We start from the raw sequence: 17,983 nt of genomic DNA on the forward strand, positions 1-17,983 counted from the left end.
ACCCTTCTGCATTTCTGAGCCGCAGAGTCAGCAGTGGCCCCGGGCCCTGTGCGGTCTCCCGAGGCAGGCCCCGCGACTGCGGGTTAGCAGCGAAGCCGCGGGTGCGGGCTGCAGCGTGGTCTGCACGCCCCGCGAGGCTCCGCAGGGCCCCTCCCAGACCCGACACGCACACCCGGGTAGACGTGGTCTAGCCTCCCACCCTCTGCTTTAGTTTCCTCGGGAGGGGCAGTGTTTCCTGAAAGCTGGGGCCAAGGAGGGAGGGCTCTTTTAATTAGAAGCTTATCTGGCGCGGGACTGATTGGAGCGCGCTGTGCGGAGGCTTCACCCTACGTCTGCGGCGCAGAGCGCGGGGCAGGGGCTCCGGGAGGGGACAGCTGCGGGCAGAAAGGGGCAGCGTGTTCAAAGGCTCCTTGTACAGCTTGTCCAGGCCTTAGAGGAGGAGGCTCCAGCATCCAAGGTAGCGCCTTTCCCACGGTTAGTCTCGGCCGGGGAGGGAGTGCAACCTTGACCGCGAGGAGAGGGAAGACGCTCTGCGCCTCCCTCCCCCACCCACCGCAGTGAGGAGTCCAGGATGCACCCGACCCGGCCGGTGTCCCCAGCCCCCACCCCGCCCGGGAGCTGGGGGTGCAGCGGACAGCAGGCTCTGTCAGGAAGGTAGTCGGGTCAGAGGGCTGACACTGATGATTCCTCAGCTACCGGAGAATACGGGAGAACCTGTCCCACAACTAAATGACCTCTCCAGTGCGACCCAAGGAGGGCGCCCTCGGCCCTTGGGGCAGGCTGGTCTCCCCAGTGACCTTAGGGTGGCTGGCAATGCCAAGGCCTCCTCTCGCGTTTTGGGTCTGTGCTGCAGTCGGGCTTGGGGAGCCCGCCTGACTCCCAAGCAACTTTCCCTTCCCTGAACGCCAGCACTTAATCTGGGGCTGCCCCAGGCTTCACCCCACTTCGGCCTGGGCAACCCCTCACATACCGACTAGGGTGGGTTTGGTGTCCATCTAGTGGGAGGGAGGAACCCATGTCAACAGTGGGCCCAGATCTCTGGGAAAATAGGTAGAAACAGCCTTCGGTGGTCTGGGTTTGAGTGCCAGCTCTGCCACAAACTGAGATGTCTTGCATGCACCTAACTGGTTAGAATTTAAATGTCCTTATCCAAGAATAAGGGGCTCCTCCAATGCCAGGCTACCAGCTTCGGGTAAGGTCGAGGCACGTAGTCTGGATATTCAGTCCTCCGTGTCTTGCATGAGTAGGTGTTCAATAATGTTTGCAGAACTCGTGTTTAGAAGTAAGGTTAAGACATCAGCTATAAATGTTTTTAAGAAATAGGAAAAACATATTCTCAAGGAACAGGAAAAAGCGGGGGTGGGGGTGGTGAGAAGGTGCCAGAAATCGTCCTCTCTTGTGGGCGATGGCCAGGCTGCCCTGTTTGGGGCTGAGAATCCGGGTCTGGACGCCTGTCCACTGGAGTCTGGCCTGGGGCTGCTGATGGCCATTCTCACACTTTGGGAAAGGAGCTGACGCCCCAGCTTCCCTCAACCCAAGCTTCTCACCAGTCCCTACGTTCCTGGAAGAGCCGCAGAAAAACCCCAGAAGTCGAGAGAATAAATCAGAAACCTCCAGACTTCAGGGCCGGCACCAGGGCTGAAGCGGGAACAGCTTCGGACATCCCACCCCAGCTCCCAGCTGCCAAGTGAGTCCCAAGAGCTGAGCCAGTGGCCCATTCACGTTTTCACCGCAAGAGAAAACGAAGCCCACAGACAGAATCGGGCTTATAGGCTGTGCCCCCTCTGCCCAAAGGCCAGTCCTCCACTGCGGTTCTCCTGGGGTGGAGAGAAGGAGCTTCTTCACCTTTTCATCCTGGCATCCAGCTCCCAAACCTTTTTCTCTTGGCAGCCGGCCTATCTACTGTCTTAGTGCCCACTGGCTAGGGAGCCAACAGTTGGCCTCCTCATTCCACACTGGGTTGGTGGGACCCCAGGCAACAGATCTGACCTGGACGGCTGGACATGGGGCCCAAACAAAGCAACACAGCCCAGGTTCCAAAAAGGTTCACAGTACCTGGATGGACCCAAACAAACGATAATGACGCAATAGTGTTTTGCTGTCAGGAGGCCTTAATCAATGGTTTCTCAGGCCTTTCCACACAGCACACACATCTACACAGAAACACATCACACACCTGCCTGCCATTCGTGGCCAGACCAGCCCGAGGCGAGTTTAGGGGGAGGCTCTGCCTTCTGTATTGAGAACCTGCAAGGAGAGAAAGTCTTTCTGCACAGATCACCACACCCAACCCACTATCCGAGGTGTCCCTCTCAAGCCCCCACTTACAGGTTGGAAAACTGACACCTGGGGATTTGCCAAAGGTACACCAGCCTGCTAATCAGAGGTGGCAGGATCGGGCCTCTAAGAGGGACTGAGCTGTTCCAACACCCTTGGAAAGAGCTACCGTGAAGGGACCTGGGAGTCGCATGGGCTTCATTGTCCTTCAAGGGACAGGGAGCCCAGATTCCCAGGACGAGGAGAGGAGGGCAGTTTCGCTTTCGCCAGGGCTTCTTGAGACCGGATGCTCCTGGCTGGGCTCGGGTAAGGGCAGACCACCTGGAGGGAGCGTTTAGACGCTGAGCACGACCTCGGTCTGGGGAGACCCAGCACCCCCTGCAAACAGCACACACCCTGCTTCGACCACCCCACGCATTCCAGACGCGTCCCAGTCCCTAGGCCCGCGAGAAATGTTGCTCCAGGAAAAGCATCCTCCACTGCATTTGTAAAGTATTTCCTAAAATACTGAATCAACCCGGACTGGTTTAGGTTCTCAACAGCCCGGGGGGGGGGGGCACAAAACAATTAAAATAAATTTAGAAACCAAACTACCGGGCACGATTGGTTCCGTTCTGGTTCCTGACTGTGAAAGACAAGTGCGGGCGCCAGTGCGGAGCGAGCAAACTAGGGCTGTGAACCTCGATGGACGATGGCTGAACAAAATAAACCTGTCCTTCTAACGCCCAAGGCTTGCAAAAATCTCTCCGCAGCTGAGCCCGGCTCATCGAGGAGGCGCCTGGGGCTCGGGCCTTATTTCACTGACTACAGCAGGGCCCGGCCCCGCACAGCGTGGAGCCGGACAGTTGGGTTTCTCGTCCAGCCCCGAAGCCCGCGTGGCCGCCACCTGAGCCTGGGAGAGACCCGCTTGCACACCGAGCCGGCCGCAGTTTCGGGAGAGCCGCCGACTGGTCGCTAGCCGGTTCCTTGGTTCGGCGCCGCGTCCCACCGCACCTACCGCGCGTCTAACTGTGCCAGCCGCGTACCGAGGGCGACAGCAGTTCCCGGACAAGTGGGCGCTGCGGAGGCAGCACGGGCTGCTCAGCTTGGGCCGGTCCCACTCTGAACCCACAGTCTGTCTAAACTGCCAAGGGGCAGTTTGGCGGCGCCCTGGGTGACAAAACCGCTTCCGAGGCACAGCCAGACCCTGCACAGATTCCCCCCTTCCCTCTCCCAAGGGCGTTCGCGGTCCCGGAATCTCCGGGGTTCGGAGGGGACCCCGGAAGACCTCCCGCCTCAAGCGAACAGCCCGGCTCCCGAGGATGTCAGGAGCCGGTGCCGGGGAGTCCCCCCTCTCCCCGGCCTCCGCTTCCCCAGCGGCTGCTCCCGCTGTCCTCACGGTCCTCGGGGCGGCGGCGGGTGAGAGCGGGGGTCCGGGAGGGGTTGGGCAGAGTGCGGGCGCCCCGGGCGGCCCCTCGCCACCGCCCCGCGCGTAGGGGGCGCTCCCCGGCCGCCTTACCCTGGTTTCGAATAGCGGGCTGGCTTTCGAGGCAGCTGGGCAGGTAGGGCGCGTTGGGGAACATCCTGGCCTGGCCGGAGGACGTCTGGCTGGGTGGGGGAGGACCGAAGGGTCCGTAGCGACAGGCTCCAGCTGTGCCCGTGAACTGGCCGGAGAAGTGGACGGTGAAGGCGCTCAAGCACTGCTCTTCGTGCGGCTCCGCGCCGCCCCAGCTCGGCTCCTGTTTGATAAAGGAGTGCGGCGGCGGCGGCGGCGGGGGTGGCGGCGGAGCCGGCGGAGGGGCAGGGCCGCCCAACGAACTGTACGCCGAGGCCCCCGGGGGCGCGAAGTCCAGCACGGGTGCCCACTGCGCGGCGCCGCTCACCGGCAGGGCGCAGCCCCCGCCGCCGCCCAGCGAGGGTACCGCAGGCAGCAGCGCGTTCAGGTCCCGCAAGTCGGAGCCCATTTGCTGCAGCTCGGCCCCGGACGTCCCCCGACTCCGCAGGTCTTGCCGGCGCTCGGTGCTCGACTCGGCCACGCCTAACTTGGCCCAGATGGCCCCGGGGCCCCGGATCCCCGACTGCTCAGGCTGCTGAAGACACCCAGGTCCAGAGCGGAGCGTGTGCGAAGACGCCGGCTCCAGGATACACGTGGAAGCCGGCTCTGGCGGCAGGAGGAAGTCCAGGATCGCGGCGAGGAGGCGGAGGGGCCCGGGTTCCTGAGCCGCAGGCCCGGCTCTGGGTGGGTGGGTGGCTGAATGAGTGGGAGGGCGGACGGGAACGGGGGAGCGGACAGGCGGTCGGGTTTCGGAGGACACGCGGGCGTGGGCGCTGCCTTGAACTCCTTACCCAAGCTGCCTGGCTGCCCCCAGCTTCCCAAAGCTCAAATAAGAGGGGCCGGCGGCGTGGGAGGAGGAGGAGCCAGGAGTGTTGGCCGCTCCATTCACATCCCAGCCCAGTTGGGTCCGGGCAGTGCGCGCGGCTCCTCGGGGGCGCCCTCGCAGTGCGGGTGGGGGGCGCGCCTGAGGGAGCGTCCCTCTCGGAGACACCTTCCTCTCCTACCTGCCACGCGCTCTCGGCTGGCCTGTGGGACACAACCCTCTCCCCTCCCCTTCTCCGCCTTCGCGAGCGTGGGCGACTCGAGGCACTGGCGAGTCTCTCCAGGTGAGCGACGAATGTCCCCTCTGCAACTAAGGGTGACGGAGGTAGGGATGGGGTTGTTAATCTAAGAGGGCGGGTTGGAGGGAGGGGCAGGGGGCTCTACGAGGGCGGGAACTTCTGGAAAGGGCTGAGAACTTTCCCGGACTCCGAGGAGGCGGATTCGCTTGCCCGGCGCTCACTTGTCCAGCTCTCGCTCTCGGGGCTGTCGGGCTGGGGTCGGTCCTAATCTCGGGATCCCTGGGAAGGGGCGTGGCCCCTGGTGGGTTCTGGAGGTCACACTCCAGGCAAATGTGGGTGACTTGGAGGGGTTCCTTCAGTGGTGGTAAACGGGGCGTACTTCGGCCGTCTAGTAATTGGTTACTTGGAGGTTACTACCAATTACTAGGTAGGCGGTTACTAGCCGCCTACCTAACATTGGTGTCAGCGGCATTTAACCTTCTTTTACAGTGAGGGGTATCTAATTCTTCTACGGTGAAGCCGGGAAAATAGTGGCTAGTTTGGGAAAGAAGAAAACCCTTAGGGGAACGTTCACAGCCTCCAAATATTCCCACCAGAGAATCCTGGCTCCCAGTTTGGGGTTGGGCAGGTTTGGGGTACGAAGCCCGGGGCGGGGGGGGGGGGGAGCGGGTTGGTTTCCGGAGCCAGGAGCTCAGCCTCCATCCACGGTCGGGAATATCATTCCGAATTCAGTGACTGATCAGGAAACGCACGCAACTTGGGCGAACCAAGGAGGAGAGCCTCGGGACGCCCACGTTCCAAGCCAGTGTTCGCGCCATGGGGAGCTCCGGGATCCCGGCATCTCCAAAGCAAACTCCCCCTCCACCTAGTCACTCTCTGGGGACCCCCCCCCTCACTTCAAAGCAAGTGTTCTGAGATTTGTGCTGTTTTGTTTCCAAAAATAAGTCAGTATCTATGTGGGGACTGACTCTAGGCAACAAGAAGCGCCGCGACCCCTGGCTGGAGTGTGTTTCAGGGGCGCGTGGAAACGCCCAGGAGAGCCCGGGGCAGCGGCGACGGCGCAGCCTGGGACGGCAGGAAGCGGCGGTTTGCCGCCAGGACTTTTACACCAGGCTGGTCCGGGATGGGGCCCGAAGCGTTCCAGCCAAGCCCGTGTGAAGCAACGGTGAAGGCAGTTAGAGTTTTAAAAAGAAACCGAGAGTTTTAAAAGCCTTGACTTACTCCCCATGCCTGACGCTTCGATTTTAGTTAATTTGCAGTGAGTAAACGAAGTAGCCGTGAGTTCTGGCAGCTGACCCAAAGCGTGTGCGCGCTCAAGGCCTACACGCTAAGCGCAATTCTCTCCTCTTGGGGTCGCTGGTCCCGGAGGCGCAGGAGACCCTGAGGGCAAAGGTCGGGAACACGCGGTTCCTGCTTGCTCCCCCGGCCACTATTGCGGTTGTGGACACCTTTCTGTGCTATTTTAGTGCCTGCCTTTGAGTCGTCTCCACTCAGAAGCTTTTTAAAGTAATGAACAAGCTCTAGAGGCCAGCTGTTTGTCACCCCTACACTCCGTGGGCGCCCTCGCCGGCAAGCCCCATCTCTCAGCTGGCCACGGGGCTGGAGGGCTGGACGGAGGGCATCTGCATTTGGACTTTTTGGTGGAGAAGGGCCCAGCCAGACAAAACTTAGGATACCAAGTTGTCCCTGGAACGCCCCAGACCCCTTTCCCACCTCCCAATTTTATTTCTACTTTGAAGTTATTTTTCTTAACCAAGGCTCACTCAACCGCTACAAGGGAAGGCGAATCTTTTATGAAAAGCCAGGGATTTCAATTTCCAAACGAAAGGTCAAGATTCTTTCTCTCTTATTCTCGTTTGCAAGTTTGGGGGGAATATTTGGAAGAGGATAGGGTGAATGTGACCTTTCGCGTTTCTGAACCACATACTAGGCAAAGGCGTTTGATTCTCTGCCCTTACATTTAAATATAAATGAATGAATGAATGCCCCATTTCGACCTTGGAGTGCCCCCTTGCCCGGACCTCGTAGCCCGAAGAGGTGGGATCCAGAAATGCAGAGCCTCCAGTCTCTGAACGCCCACCCCCATCCGCATGCCCGGGGGCCCAGGCAACCCGGGGCTGACGCTGGGGAATCCGCGAACTACTGTGGTTGCAGGGTGCCCACGCTCCCCACTCCTCCGGGGTAACTTCTCTGCGGTTACCCAGACGTCTGCGCCCGCCACGCCGCCCTCGGCTCTCTGAGCTGAGCGAAGGGGCAGACAGTTTGGTCGGGAGGAAGGTCCATCTTCCACCAGCCCGGCCAGGTAGGCGCTCTGTGGCACCTCCCGCGGGTGGAAGCCTGACCGAAGTCCAGGGGAAACGCGGGCTGCGGAGGCCTGGGCGCACCCTTCTCTCACCCGCCTTCCTACCTAGTCAGCTCGGAAACCTGTGGTGCAGCGGATCTTGTTTGCGCCACCGATTAGCAGAGACAGAAATTCAACTCCTGGTTCTACATAGGAGGAAACTGAGGCCCAGACAGTGGGTGGGTGGGGGGGGGCAACTGTAGAATTCAGCAGTTACGAGCAAGGAATTGGTAGCCAAAGAAGGGAACATCGGTTCTACCGGGTCACCAACAGCTGAGTAGCCATGATTTTCATAGCTTCTGTGAGCCTCAGTTTCCTAATGGGTCAAATGGATAATGTGATGGTAGCGCTCACCTGGGGTCCTGAGCAGTATAGAAGAGACTAGTGCTGGCCTATGTACACAATAAACGTTACAATTTTTTAACCATTATTGTTCGAGGATACGTAGCAAGTTAGTGGTAGAGCGGAGCTGAAACCCAGATCTCCCGATGTCCAACTCGGGGCTTTACCCACTACCATTCATTCCTCTGCCTCTCTGGAGCGAATGGTATGGGGAATGAAGAATGGGAGAGAGAGACGCTGGAACCTACGCGGATTTGGACAATCGGTAAAGTGCACCCTGGCCTGAAAGGTGCTTAATTATGGCAAGATCAAAAAATCGCGACTGAGTGGGAGGGGGCGGTGAAAACCTACAATCCCTCCACTTTGACCCTGGCTCTGTGAGCTGCAGCAGACCAAGCCCTGCGCCGGGCCCTGCAGCCGCGGCCCCAGGGACCAGCGCGTACTCCCGGGCTGCGCTCAGTGCGTCACCTCGCGGCTGCCGACAACTGAATAAACACAGAGAAGCGCTGCGATCTGTCAAGAGTCGAGACCTCCTGCCCGCGCCGGGAAGAGCAGGGGCCAGCGCCCGGAATGCCACGCGCAGCATCAGCTGCCTGACCGCTGATGACGATGCTCCGTGCCCCGCCGACTGCAACTCGGAAGGATCTGCCCACCCGGGGCTGCGGGACAGGCTTTTAGGCTGCATTCCAACCCCGTGCTGGAGGTAGAAATCACACTTCTTTACACTGAAAATGAGGGAGGGACGTCTGTTACAGTCCATCCCCAGTCCCCCGCCTGCTCCCTCTGTTAATTTGAAAATTAACTCGATCTTTTGACCAGTACCCACATCGATATTTAACACTCAATTCTCTGACTCGGTTTGGAAGGCGGCGTGCACTGTCGGTCGCCGCGTAAAAATCACCCCCGACCCCCAGCTCGCATCGTTAACCGTCTGTCCTGATGCCACCAGGAGATGGTCCCCGAGCTCCCAGGGCGTCCCCAATGAGAAGATTCAGCAGCGCGGCTTCTATTCTTATACCGTAAATCTTTTTAAATTCTGGAACTAATTATATAGAGGATATGTCTCAATTTGTTCTGCATTAATGCCACAGTGGGGATGGAGTCCGGGCCGTGGCCAGAGCAGATACGTAGGCCCATGAAATTGATGAACTGAGAGCGGCTTCCAGGCCTGAGCGCACCATCTGGAATTCCAGTCTGAGGTTACAATTAGAACTCCTGACCCCAGATTCAACTTTGCAAACAACAGGGGAAAAATGGGGGAAAGAAAAAAAAAGCAAGAGAAAAAAAACACCCAGTTTACTGTGCACCTGTAAAAAAAAAAAATCCCCACACAATCTTAAAATCTTTCCATCTCAGAAAACTCTTTCCAAGTATTTCTTTTGTGTTTTTAACCTATAAAAGATAATGGAACATATTTTATAGGCTGGATTTTATCTTATCCCCTTTCTCTCTCCCAGCTGCACTCAGTTTAATAGTTGTCAGTTTTTCCTCAGTGTTGGATTTAATTATATAGAGCCAAAGTATTCCTCGGTAAGTTAACTTGCTAAATATTGTCACTTTTGTGATTCGGCCTTTGAGAAACAGCTTAATTACAGAAATCTATCTGGATCTAGGGACTTTTTTGACCGTTGCTCCAAATTAACTGTAATCAGAGATTTTATTTGTGTTCTAATTTTATTTGTTTTAAATTGGTTGGGCCAGTTTCTTCCTCCTTTCTTTAGTAACACGCTGCTTTCTTTTCCTCTCACTTTGACCCCCTGAAGAAATGAAGGACCCGGCAGTACCGGGGAATCTGTTAAATTTATTAGCATAAATGCTTAGACAAAACGAGATATAAATCATTCAGATGTATTCGGCCATAAAGTATCCCAATGAAGTCAGTCCCTCTGCAGGGTCCTAATGTATAAAGGTTCATATAAAACAAGTTATCAGTATTATCTTTCAAACTAAATATATGTTGCAAAAATACCCGAATGCTGAGTTAGGAACATGGAGGCAGTAGCAGGGCAGGGAGAGGATATTCTTTAGAGGAGCCTGTCAGCATGGTGCTGCTGCTTCAGAAAGGACGACAGAAAGTTAAAACTCAGCAGTTTGCATTTGGAACACAGGATTCAGTAGGCAACCTTTTCAAAGAAAGATATGCGGGATGTATTTGATGGGAAGTAAAGAAATAAGGAAAGAAGAGATAAGGAAATAGGGAAAGAACTGAGAGCAAAAGGCGCTGCTTTCTGTATAATGCATTTTTGTCCAAAGGTAGGTTAGCTTTTTAAAAAATCTACTCAGGAGAGGCACTAGCTCTTCATACAGATAACGGATGAGCCCTGAGTGAAGAGCCACCTGGGCCTTCGTCTGCAAACCCGGATATGCAGCTGGTCCACAGACGGATGTGTATTCGCTAGGGGTGGACGAGGAATAAAGGGTGGAGAGTGAGGAAGGAGAGTTGCCAGAATTCCTAGCAGAGGTTTATCAAGACAAGGAGTTTAAGGAGCAAGGACTTACAAAGATCATTATCACAGCTCTCCGTAAATCTTGGCAAATCAGGCATTCTTTGCCTTTTAGAAATGATTGTTCTGAAGCTTTTTTAAAAAACCCTCAAAAAGTCTAGCACAAACCCTCAAAAACGGGGAAGTGTTTCCCCCTTTTTTTCTAGGACAGCATCTGCCCCTAAGTGCCACCAATTCATTCAGCACGCAGCAACTATTCATGGGCACTTGCTTCGCGCCATGCACTGTGGCAGGGACTGGGAATGTAGCAATAACAGGACAGGTGCTGCCCTGCTCGCAGAGCTTACATTTCATTAGGAATGATGAATTACAAGCCAACAAGTCAGATACTTTCAGATAGGATGGCCACTATAAAGGAGCAAGATCTGCCGGATCAGAGAATGACGTCAGGTGAGACATACTGCTCTCCCCTTGTACCATCCTCTGTCCACACCGCCACACTTTCATGAGTTTACCAAGTATCCCACCCTGCTGTCCAGACACAGGAAGGAGCTGAAGGATTTAGAGTGCCTGGGCTGGGTAAATCCCTGCCCACGAGTGGCTGGACTTCATGGAATCAGGAGGGCATCTCTTTAGATAGAGCTGGGTTTAAATCGACACCACCATCTGAGTGATTGTAGAAGTTAGTTAACCTCTGAAAAATTCAATTTTCTTTTCAAGATAAAAATAACAACAGCATCTATTCAAGTCGTGAGAACCAGATGAAATAAGGCATGTGATTACTTAGCCTATTGGAGGAAGTGCTCAGTAAATGGTGGCTGTTTTTCTATATTGACATAGATTCTGCTTTTCTTTACTTTTAATTAATGGATGAGTTCTAGACTTGGTATCATTGGTGTGAGTTAAGAAAAGGTAGCAATCTTTGTTCTTGTTGGATCCAGAGAAGGGCAGGAAGAGAAGCCCTTGGCCAAGGAGTCTGACCTTAAGCAAGATTGTTGCCGCCTTGAAGTAAATTGAAATCATTTGTCCTAGACCTGGGCTCTGAAACAGAAAACATGTACCTTTGCTTCAAAATCAAGCCTAGATTCTTTCCCGTTAGTGCTGAAGGCTATAGGTTAACTTCAACTTGTGAAGTTGAGGATTATATTGTTCCTCCCAGTCACATTTCAGGTGTGCAGCCTGGTCCAGAATAAGACTCTTGGGCTAGGTATAAAAACACCTGGGCTCACTCAAATCCTGCCTCTCAGTGCTCATGGTTTTGGGGGGATAACTTAAGCAGTCAGTTTTTCAGTTCCCTTATCTGTAAAGTGAAGATAATAGTAAAAATGAAATAAAGCATACAGAGATTTGAAAATCAGTAAGGGCTAGGCAATGCAGAGAACCATCCGGATGACGGACAGCGTGGGAACTGACCGTGGAAAGGAATACTACTGGGAGTGTTGGGTACATTGTTTGCTCTCATGGGTCTTCATTTGTAAAGTGAACTTAGTATCCTTCTCATGGGGCTGTTGTGAGACTTGAATGAGATACACGTAGTGTTTAGAAACAGTACTTGGCATAGAGTCTATGCGACACCTGAGCATTGCTGTCATTGTTACTGTTGCACTTCTCTGGCCAACTTCCTGGGCCCAGAGGCCTTATGTTTCACAATGATAGTTTCTTACTCTGGATGGTTTCTTACTCTGGGCGTACAGAGCAGAGCTTAGTGATCAGATGGCTGGGGTTTATATTCTCTGCTACTCATTTTCTGTTTGACTTTGGATGACTTCTACATTTTCTCTGAGCCCTAATTTTCATAACTGTAAAATAAGGCTAGTGGTACTTTCACCTCAGTGAGTAATTCTGAGAGCAAATTAACACAGCACACATGGTATGCCTCCATGGTACCTGAACGTAGTCAGAAATCAACAAATGGTACTTATTAAATTTTCCATTCGTCTATCAGAGATATGAACTGACTTCCCCCAGAACAGGTCAGCTATCAAGAACTGAATGTGAACATACACGAAAACAATTCCCATCTTCGTTTACACTTGCTGGTACCACCTTCATATGTGAAAAAACTTCACCACCAAGGCATCGACAATGTTTCCTTTTTCACTAGGAGTCTAAAGGGCTTCTAAATAGTTAGAATCCCATTTATTTCCACTAAATTTCTTTGCAAAATATCCAGCCTATATGGAGAACTTTGGGAATGCCATGTTTTTCAAAATAAGCAGGAAATTGTTTTCAGCCAATGGAGAGAAAAAAAAAAAAACCAGCTTGACTCTCTTCCTGGAGTTGCCACATAGTATTTATTAATAGCTTTGTAAACAGGCTTGAACACAGTATCTGCTAGCTGCTCAAGATATTACAAAAGTTTGTGAGAAGTTGCTTAGGAAAAACAAGATAGAGTCATTAGAAATCTGATACTAGTCAATAGTGCATTTATTCCAAGTCTCCATAAATCACAAACCACTGAAACTTCCATTGTGATCACTGTTCCAGATCTAAGGGGTCCTCCCTCCCCTCGGGTAGAAATTGAATACATTTAAGAAAGCCCAAGTTGTTTTTTTCTCTATGGATACAGAGGCTAATCACAAAATTTCCCAAGAGATAATATATATATTAAATCTTAATCAACAGATGCGACGCACGATAAGTAAGAAACACATAACTTTGATTTGCTACTTAGTGCCCATGTTTTCCTTCAATCATCCCCACCCTGGGAATGGAGTAAGTGCTGTTGTCTGTCGTATTTACTATTCGTTTCTAGACTGACACCACATTTTGGTTTTGCCCAACAGGCTCAGTTTAAGCTGTTGTCCCAGTTTAATTATTAATTGCTCTCCTTTTACTCCCAAAAGTGCCCTGGTACTTTTTTTTTAGTTTTTTAAAAATATTTTATTTATTTATTTTTTTAGAGAAAGGGAAGGGAGGGAGGAAGAGGGAGAGAAATGAGGATTGGTTGCCTCTCTTAGGCGCCTTGACTGGGGACAGAATCTGAAACCCAGGACTGTGCCCCAACCAGGAATCCAACTGGCCACCTTTCGCTTTGCGGGACAACACCCAACCGATTAAGCCCCACTGGTCCTGATGTAATCCTGGTCCTTTTGATGGTAAATGATAAGGACTCCGCTTGCTTAAAATTTTATTTTATAAAAAAGACAGATCTAAGAAAGCTATTAAAGCAAAGGTAAAGGACATGAGTTAAGTGAAGCTGGTGAGAAGAGGAAAAGATTGGATTAATACTAAAAATTAAAGGATGAAGATGGTTATCGTAATCGAGCAGAAAACTTAGTGTTGGGTGCGTGAGAGCCAAGTCGAAAAGGGAAACTAAAACTAGTTACATATCTCTCACTGCGCAACAGAAGGAAAACAAAACAGTTTTTCAAAAGAGACAGACGTTTCTAAGACAAAACTCCAGGAGCCTGTCTCACTGGTCTTTCTAGAAGGGTCAGTAGATGCCAGTAGATGATGGTTAGTGACCGTGACTTCAACAACAATGTTTCAAAAGATGCAGAGACCTTCTCTGACTGATGGTTTCTCATTTCGACCCAGCAGGATAGTATTAAAATTACAGTTCTGTAAAGTTTTTTCTAAGAAGAGAGAGGCAGGAATATAGTCCTTTTTCGTGGTTTTCTGGGGGTCCAACCTGATTCAAACAAACCTAATGGTTACTTTTCAGAAACTCCCAACTGATAATTTTGAAAATAGTTTTTATTTGTTAATCGTCAGATAACTGTGAACTTGTCTCAAAACACTGCTAAGAACCTGACCCTTGTTCTGTAGGATCCATGGTCCACTTTGGAGAGATCGCCAGGGCAGTGGCTCTTAACTGAGGTGATTTGTCCCCCAAGGGACATCTGGAAATGTCTGGAGACACCCGTGACTGTCACAACTCGGTGGTGGTAGGAACGTGGATGCTACTGGCTTCTCGTGTGTAGAGACCAGAGACACTGCTAAACGTCGTTTACTGCACAGGGCAGTCCCCTCACAGCAAAGGTTTATCCAGCCTCACAGACCGATAGTGCTGAGGGTGATAAACCCTGCTCTGGGGGCTGACTGTGAGAGACTGTCTGGCTGGGGCAGAAAGAAGAAAGGCTCGTGGAGACGGGGGCTTTGAGTTACATTCCCCGACCCCACCCAGCGGAGCTGGAGGACGTGTCCTTCCCAGGCTCCACACGTGGTGGGAACAGAAGAGGCAAGGCGTGCGGAAGGGAAGGCAGTTCCCAGCGGGAACTGTGTGTAAACTACCTAAGCTAGGAAAGGGGGAGAATCCATGTGGAGCAGTAAAGAAAATAAATACATGCAAATTTAGGGCAAACAGTTTCTGCTCTGATGTTATGCTCCAAGATCCTTAAATATTGCTAGGGCTGTTTTTTTTTAACCACACAAATCAAAGGCAGCATAAACTTTTATGTTCACAAAGATCATCTCTTTTGAAAACAGGCTTGTGGGGTATAGATGGACAGGCACATAGTTTGCTTCCTCTCCCCCGCACCATTTTTCACCACTTACATAGTAGAGATTCCTTGGAGCTCAGTTTTATACCACATTAAATTTAAAAAACGTGTGCGTACATAAAAATACAACCTATCAAGGCACCGAAAACTCTGAGCCACTGCTGTAATTAATGGGCCATTGTAAGAATCGCCATTAAGAAATATTATTCTGACCCAGTTCACCGTGTCATGCTGCAGACTGTCTTTTTTTGTGAATCATGGACCGCCTTGTGAGAACGGACTACGAAGTTGGGTCCCTTGACACTGGCCATCTTGCCCCTCAAAGTTCAGCCAGGAGTGGGACCGAACCTTTCTCACCATGTTGACCTGTTTACTTCTGCGTCAAAAAATATTGCTGCTGCTGCTGCTGCTGCTGCTGCTGCCCAGTTCGGTTTTCCAGGCCATTCGAACTCCACTCTGTTGCCTGGAGACATATATTTTATCCCTTCCTTTGATGATTCACAAATAAATTAGCACGGGCCACTAAGGCCTGCCATCATCTATGCATTTTTGGAGAAATCCGAGATGTTGAAAAATGACTGAGATTTATCGTATCCCAATACTTTCTTCTTAAGAACCAAATAAATAGCACCAGCTAGTTTATATACCTGACATATTTATTGCAGCATTCCCTCTGAGCACTTCCCATTGTCTTGTGTTCTCACACATTGTTTTCACAAATTGTGTTTTGAAAGAAATTCGGGCCAGAGAAACAAGATGTTATCTTTTGGAAAGGATGAGGCCACACTAATGGAAGAAGATAATCCATGCAGAGGTCTGAGCAGCCAATGGGTGAGATAAATCCAGAGGATCGGAATCCAGGATTTTGCACTGGGACCTTGAAGTTAGTAGGAACCATTTAGTTGCGTTCCAAATAAACACCATGTATCATTATTATCATTGGATAAGCAGGAACATCTGTTAGTTCAATTTTGTCCTGTTTCCTTAAGGCAACTGGGCTACAATGGGATAGTTCTAATTGAGTCTATCACACATGGATGGATCTGGGATGGGTGGGTAGTGCCAAAGCTGCTTCTTGATCATCTCTGTTTGAAAACAAGATTTGAAAAGGGGGGAGAAAATCCCCTTGCTCATTTCAGAGGAGTTGGTTGCCTGTGTGGAGAGCCCCAGGGAGACTGCTGTTCTCTCTCTGAACTCCGTCAACAAAACCCTTTTCAAAAGATGAGACTATTTTAGGCAGCTGGTCTTCTTTGTGTTCAAAGAAATGTATGCACTCTAAGGAATTATTTGGGGCAAGAGGAATCTAAATAAATACCAAGAAGTGATTCATCACCTTCTCTCCCCAGGTATCACTCAGTCCACACAGGATCCATAGTTCTCAACAGGTTCCATCAGCAGTTGGCAGCAGGTTTCAGCAGGCAAGGGACTTTAAAAGAGGCTGGTAGAACTCCCCCTCATTTTCCAGAGGAGTTGCCCTCCATTACACAGCGAGTAAGTGGCAGAGCTTTCTCTAAGGCCGGGACCCTGGGAGGCAAGAGCCATCTTTCCGGAACAGCGTTCACTCATTTGCACTTACCGAGGGCCTATTACCAGCCCCGTTACCGCACCGGGGATACGCGACCCTTGCTCTCAGCTTTCCTACGGTCTGAGTGTGCTGTAGGACTTGGTCATAGTCACAGTCACAGCGGGACAGGACATTCTGCTGTAAAAAGTGTCCTTGTGACAACCCTCACTTATAACACCAGGCCAAAGAATTCGCTCCAGTGCCTCTCATTGGTCATTGCAGAGACAAAAGGTGTTCGGTTTCACAGAGAAGGCCTCTGCAGGGGTGGGGGTTGTAATTAGCCAATCACAATATGGTTAAGATTAGGGAAGCATCATTGTATGTCCCAGAGGCCCGGACATGTAAAGATACCTCACATGCTGACAACACCTTTTTGCTAGAATTAGTCAGTGACACCTCACTAGAGGTTTAGCAACAAGGAGACCCCAAGGGGGAGCTCTTCTGGTTTGGAACTGAACCGAAGTGACTGGCTGATGGAATTCAAAAGCTCAACAAGCCTTTAGAGTTGCATTTAGTAGTATCATCAAAAAGGAAGATAACCAGAAAGCCACAAAGAAACCATTAATCCTCTCCGCCCCGTATTTTTGCTGCCTGTTTAATGCTGATGAAATCCTGACATCATTTAGGACAGGCGGTGGGGGGAGGGGGGGTGAGTGTTACACAATGTGCAAACATCACAGACATTTACCAAACAAGTTCCAAGACGTAAAACAAAAAAGATTTCCTCCTAGTTTAACTCCCAAGGGACCTGAAAAGCATTTCAAACGTGTCCCGTAAGACATTAAAAATAATTATTCCAGAGAGTAATCACTCCCTTGGTTGTTTTAATGTATTTTTGTCTACAAACAAGAGAAGTTTTCTAAACTGCCGGGTTGGCTTACTTTGAAAGGTCTCTAGAACCAAAGTACTTTGGGTGACCCCAGGATACCTGGCAACAGTAACCAAGGATGTGGATGAGGCCGAGGAAGATAAAAACAGATGATGCACTTTTTGAAGTCAGACCTAAAATATTGTACAATTAAAACAGGGTACAATGATAAAGCGTAGAAACAAGGAAATAATCCCATCAGGAAAATTAGCAAGCTTGTTTAAAAGAAGGCTCAATAAGATTTCTTTAAAGCGTACTATAAAGTTACTCTTTATGTTCCCCAGATGGCCCCGTGGGGTGACTTTTTTATGTAATTAGAATTAGCTTTCCTTCTTTCCTCCTCCTTCCCTCCTCCTCTTTCTCTTCTTCTCGAAATAATAGTTATTATCATCATCATGATTATTATTAGCCATGATTACTGAGTACCCAGGCTCTGTCATAGTCTCTCTACTTTTCATAACAACCATTTTAATTACAGGTTATTATCAACATCCCTGAGATGAGGAAATAGGTGCTGGGGGTGTGGCTTACCCACCGTTACCACCTAGAATGTGGTATCTCCAGAGCAGCGGCCATCATTTTGGATGGTACAGCAGGAGGGCTCTGGAAGGAAGTGAAGTGGGAAACCTTCCACTCAGCATGGCTTATCCTCAGAATCAAACTCACTCTCCAGCCCAGTCATGACAAGGCCCACAGGCCAAAGTGAGATGAAGTTGCTTTTGCCACAGAATCTGCTTCCACCAGTTTTGCTGAAGACTGACCCACCCACTTCCTGTTTGTACCACATTCTGGCACACCCTGCTTCCTACAATGGCTGTGTCCCTGAAATTATTAGTATTTTCTGTTAAATACAGTGAATAATAGTGTCAGGGTACTGTGGGGGAGTTATGAAGTTGCTATTTCAAGGAATCCTAAGGTTGTTTTTCCCTTTCGGATTCATTCTGCGTTGCTCTCTCTTTCCAAACTTGAATTTTCCTCTGCCAGGATTGAAGAGAGAGCAGGAGTGGAATGTTCAAGCGCACCAGTATGGTATCTAAATAAAGCAGGAGGCGGCTCGACTGAAGGGTCCAATTAGTTTTTGACCGAAGTGGCTCTCACAAAACCTCA

At 50.9% G+C, this 17,983-nt stretch overlaps 1 protein-coding gene and 1 long non-coding RNA gene across 6 annotated transcripts in view; one reads left to right on the forward strand and one right to left on the reverse strand.

The window, feature by feature from the left end:
• WT1 (WT1 transcription factor) overlaps positions 1-4,881 on the reverse strand; it is a 48,437-nt gene extending 43,556 nt beyond the window's left edge. Inside the window, exon 1 of the mRNA XM_037128216.2 lies at positions 4,816-4,881. The gene's annotated coding sequence lies outside the window, so the exon portion shown is untranslated. The remainder of the gene's footprint in view (positions 1-4,815) is intronic.
• Positions 4,682-17,983, forward strand: part of LOC119036447 (uncharacterized) — a 46,364-nt gene continuing 33,062 nt past the window's right edge. For all 5 annotated transcript variants that reach the window (XR_008392943.1, XR_008392945.1, XR_008392944.1 and 2 more), the window contains exon 1: positions 4,682-4,917. This is a non-coding gene — a long non-coding RNA (uncharacterized LOC119036447). The remainder of the gene's footprint in view (positions 4,918-17,983) is intronic.

The sequence above is a fragment of the Artibeus jamaicensis genome, unplaced genomic scaffold (assembly GCF_021234435.1).
Source record: "Artibeus jamaicensis isolate MK-2021 breed Jamaican fruit bat unplaced genomic scaffold, CSHL_Jam_final contig_797, whole genome shotgun sequence".
Lineage (NCBI taxonomy): Eukaryota > Metazoa > Chordata > Mammalia > Chiroptera > Phyllostomidae > Artibeus > Artibeus jamaicensis.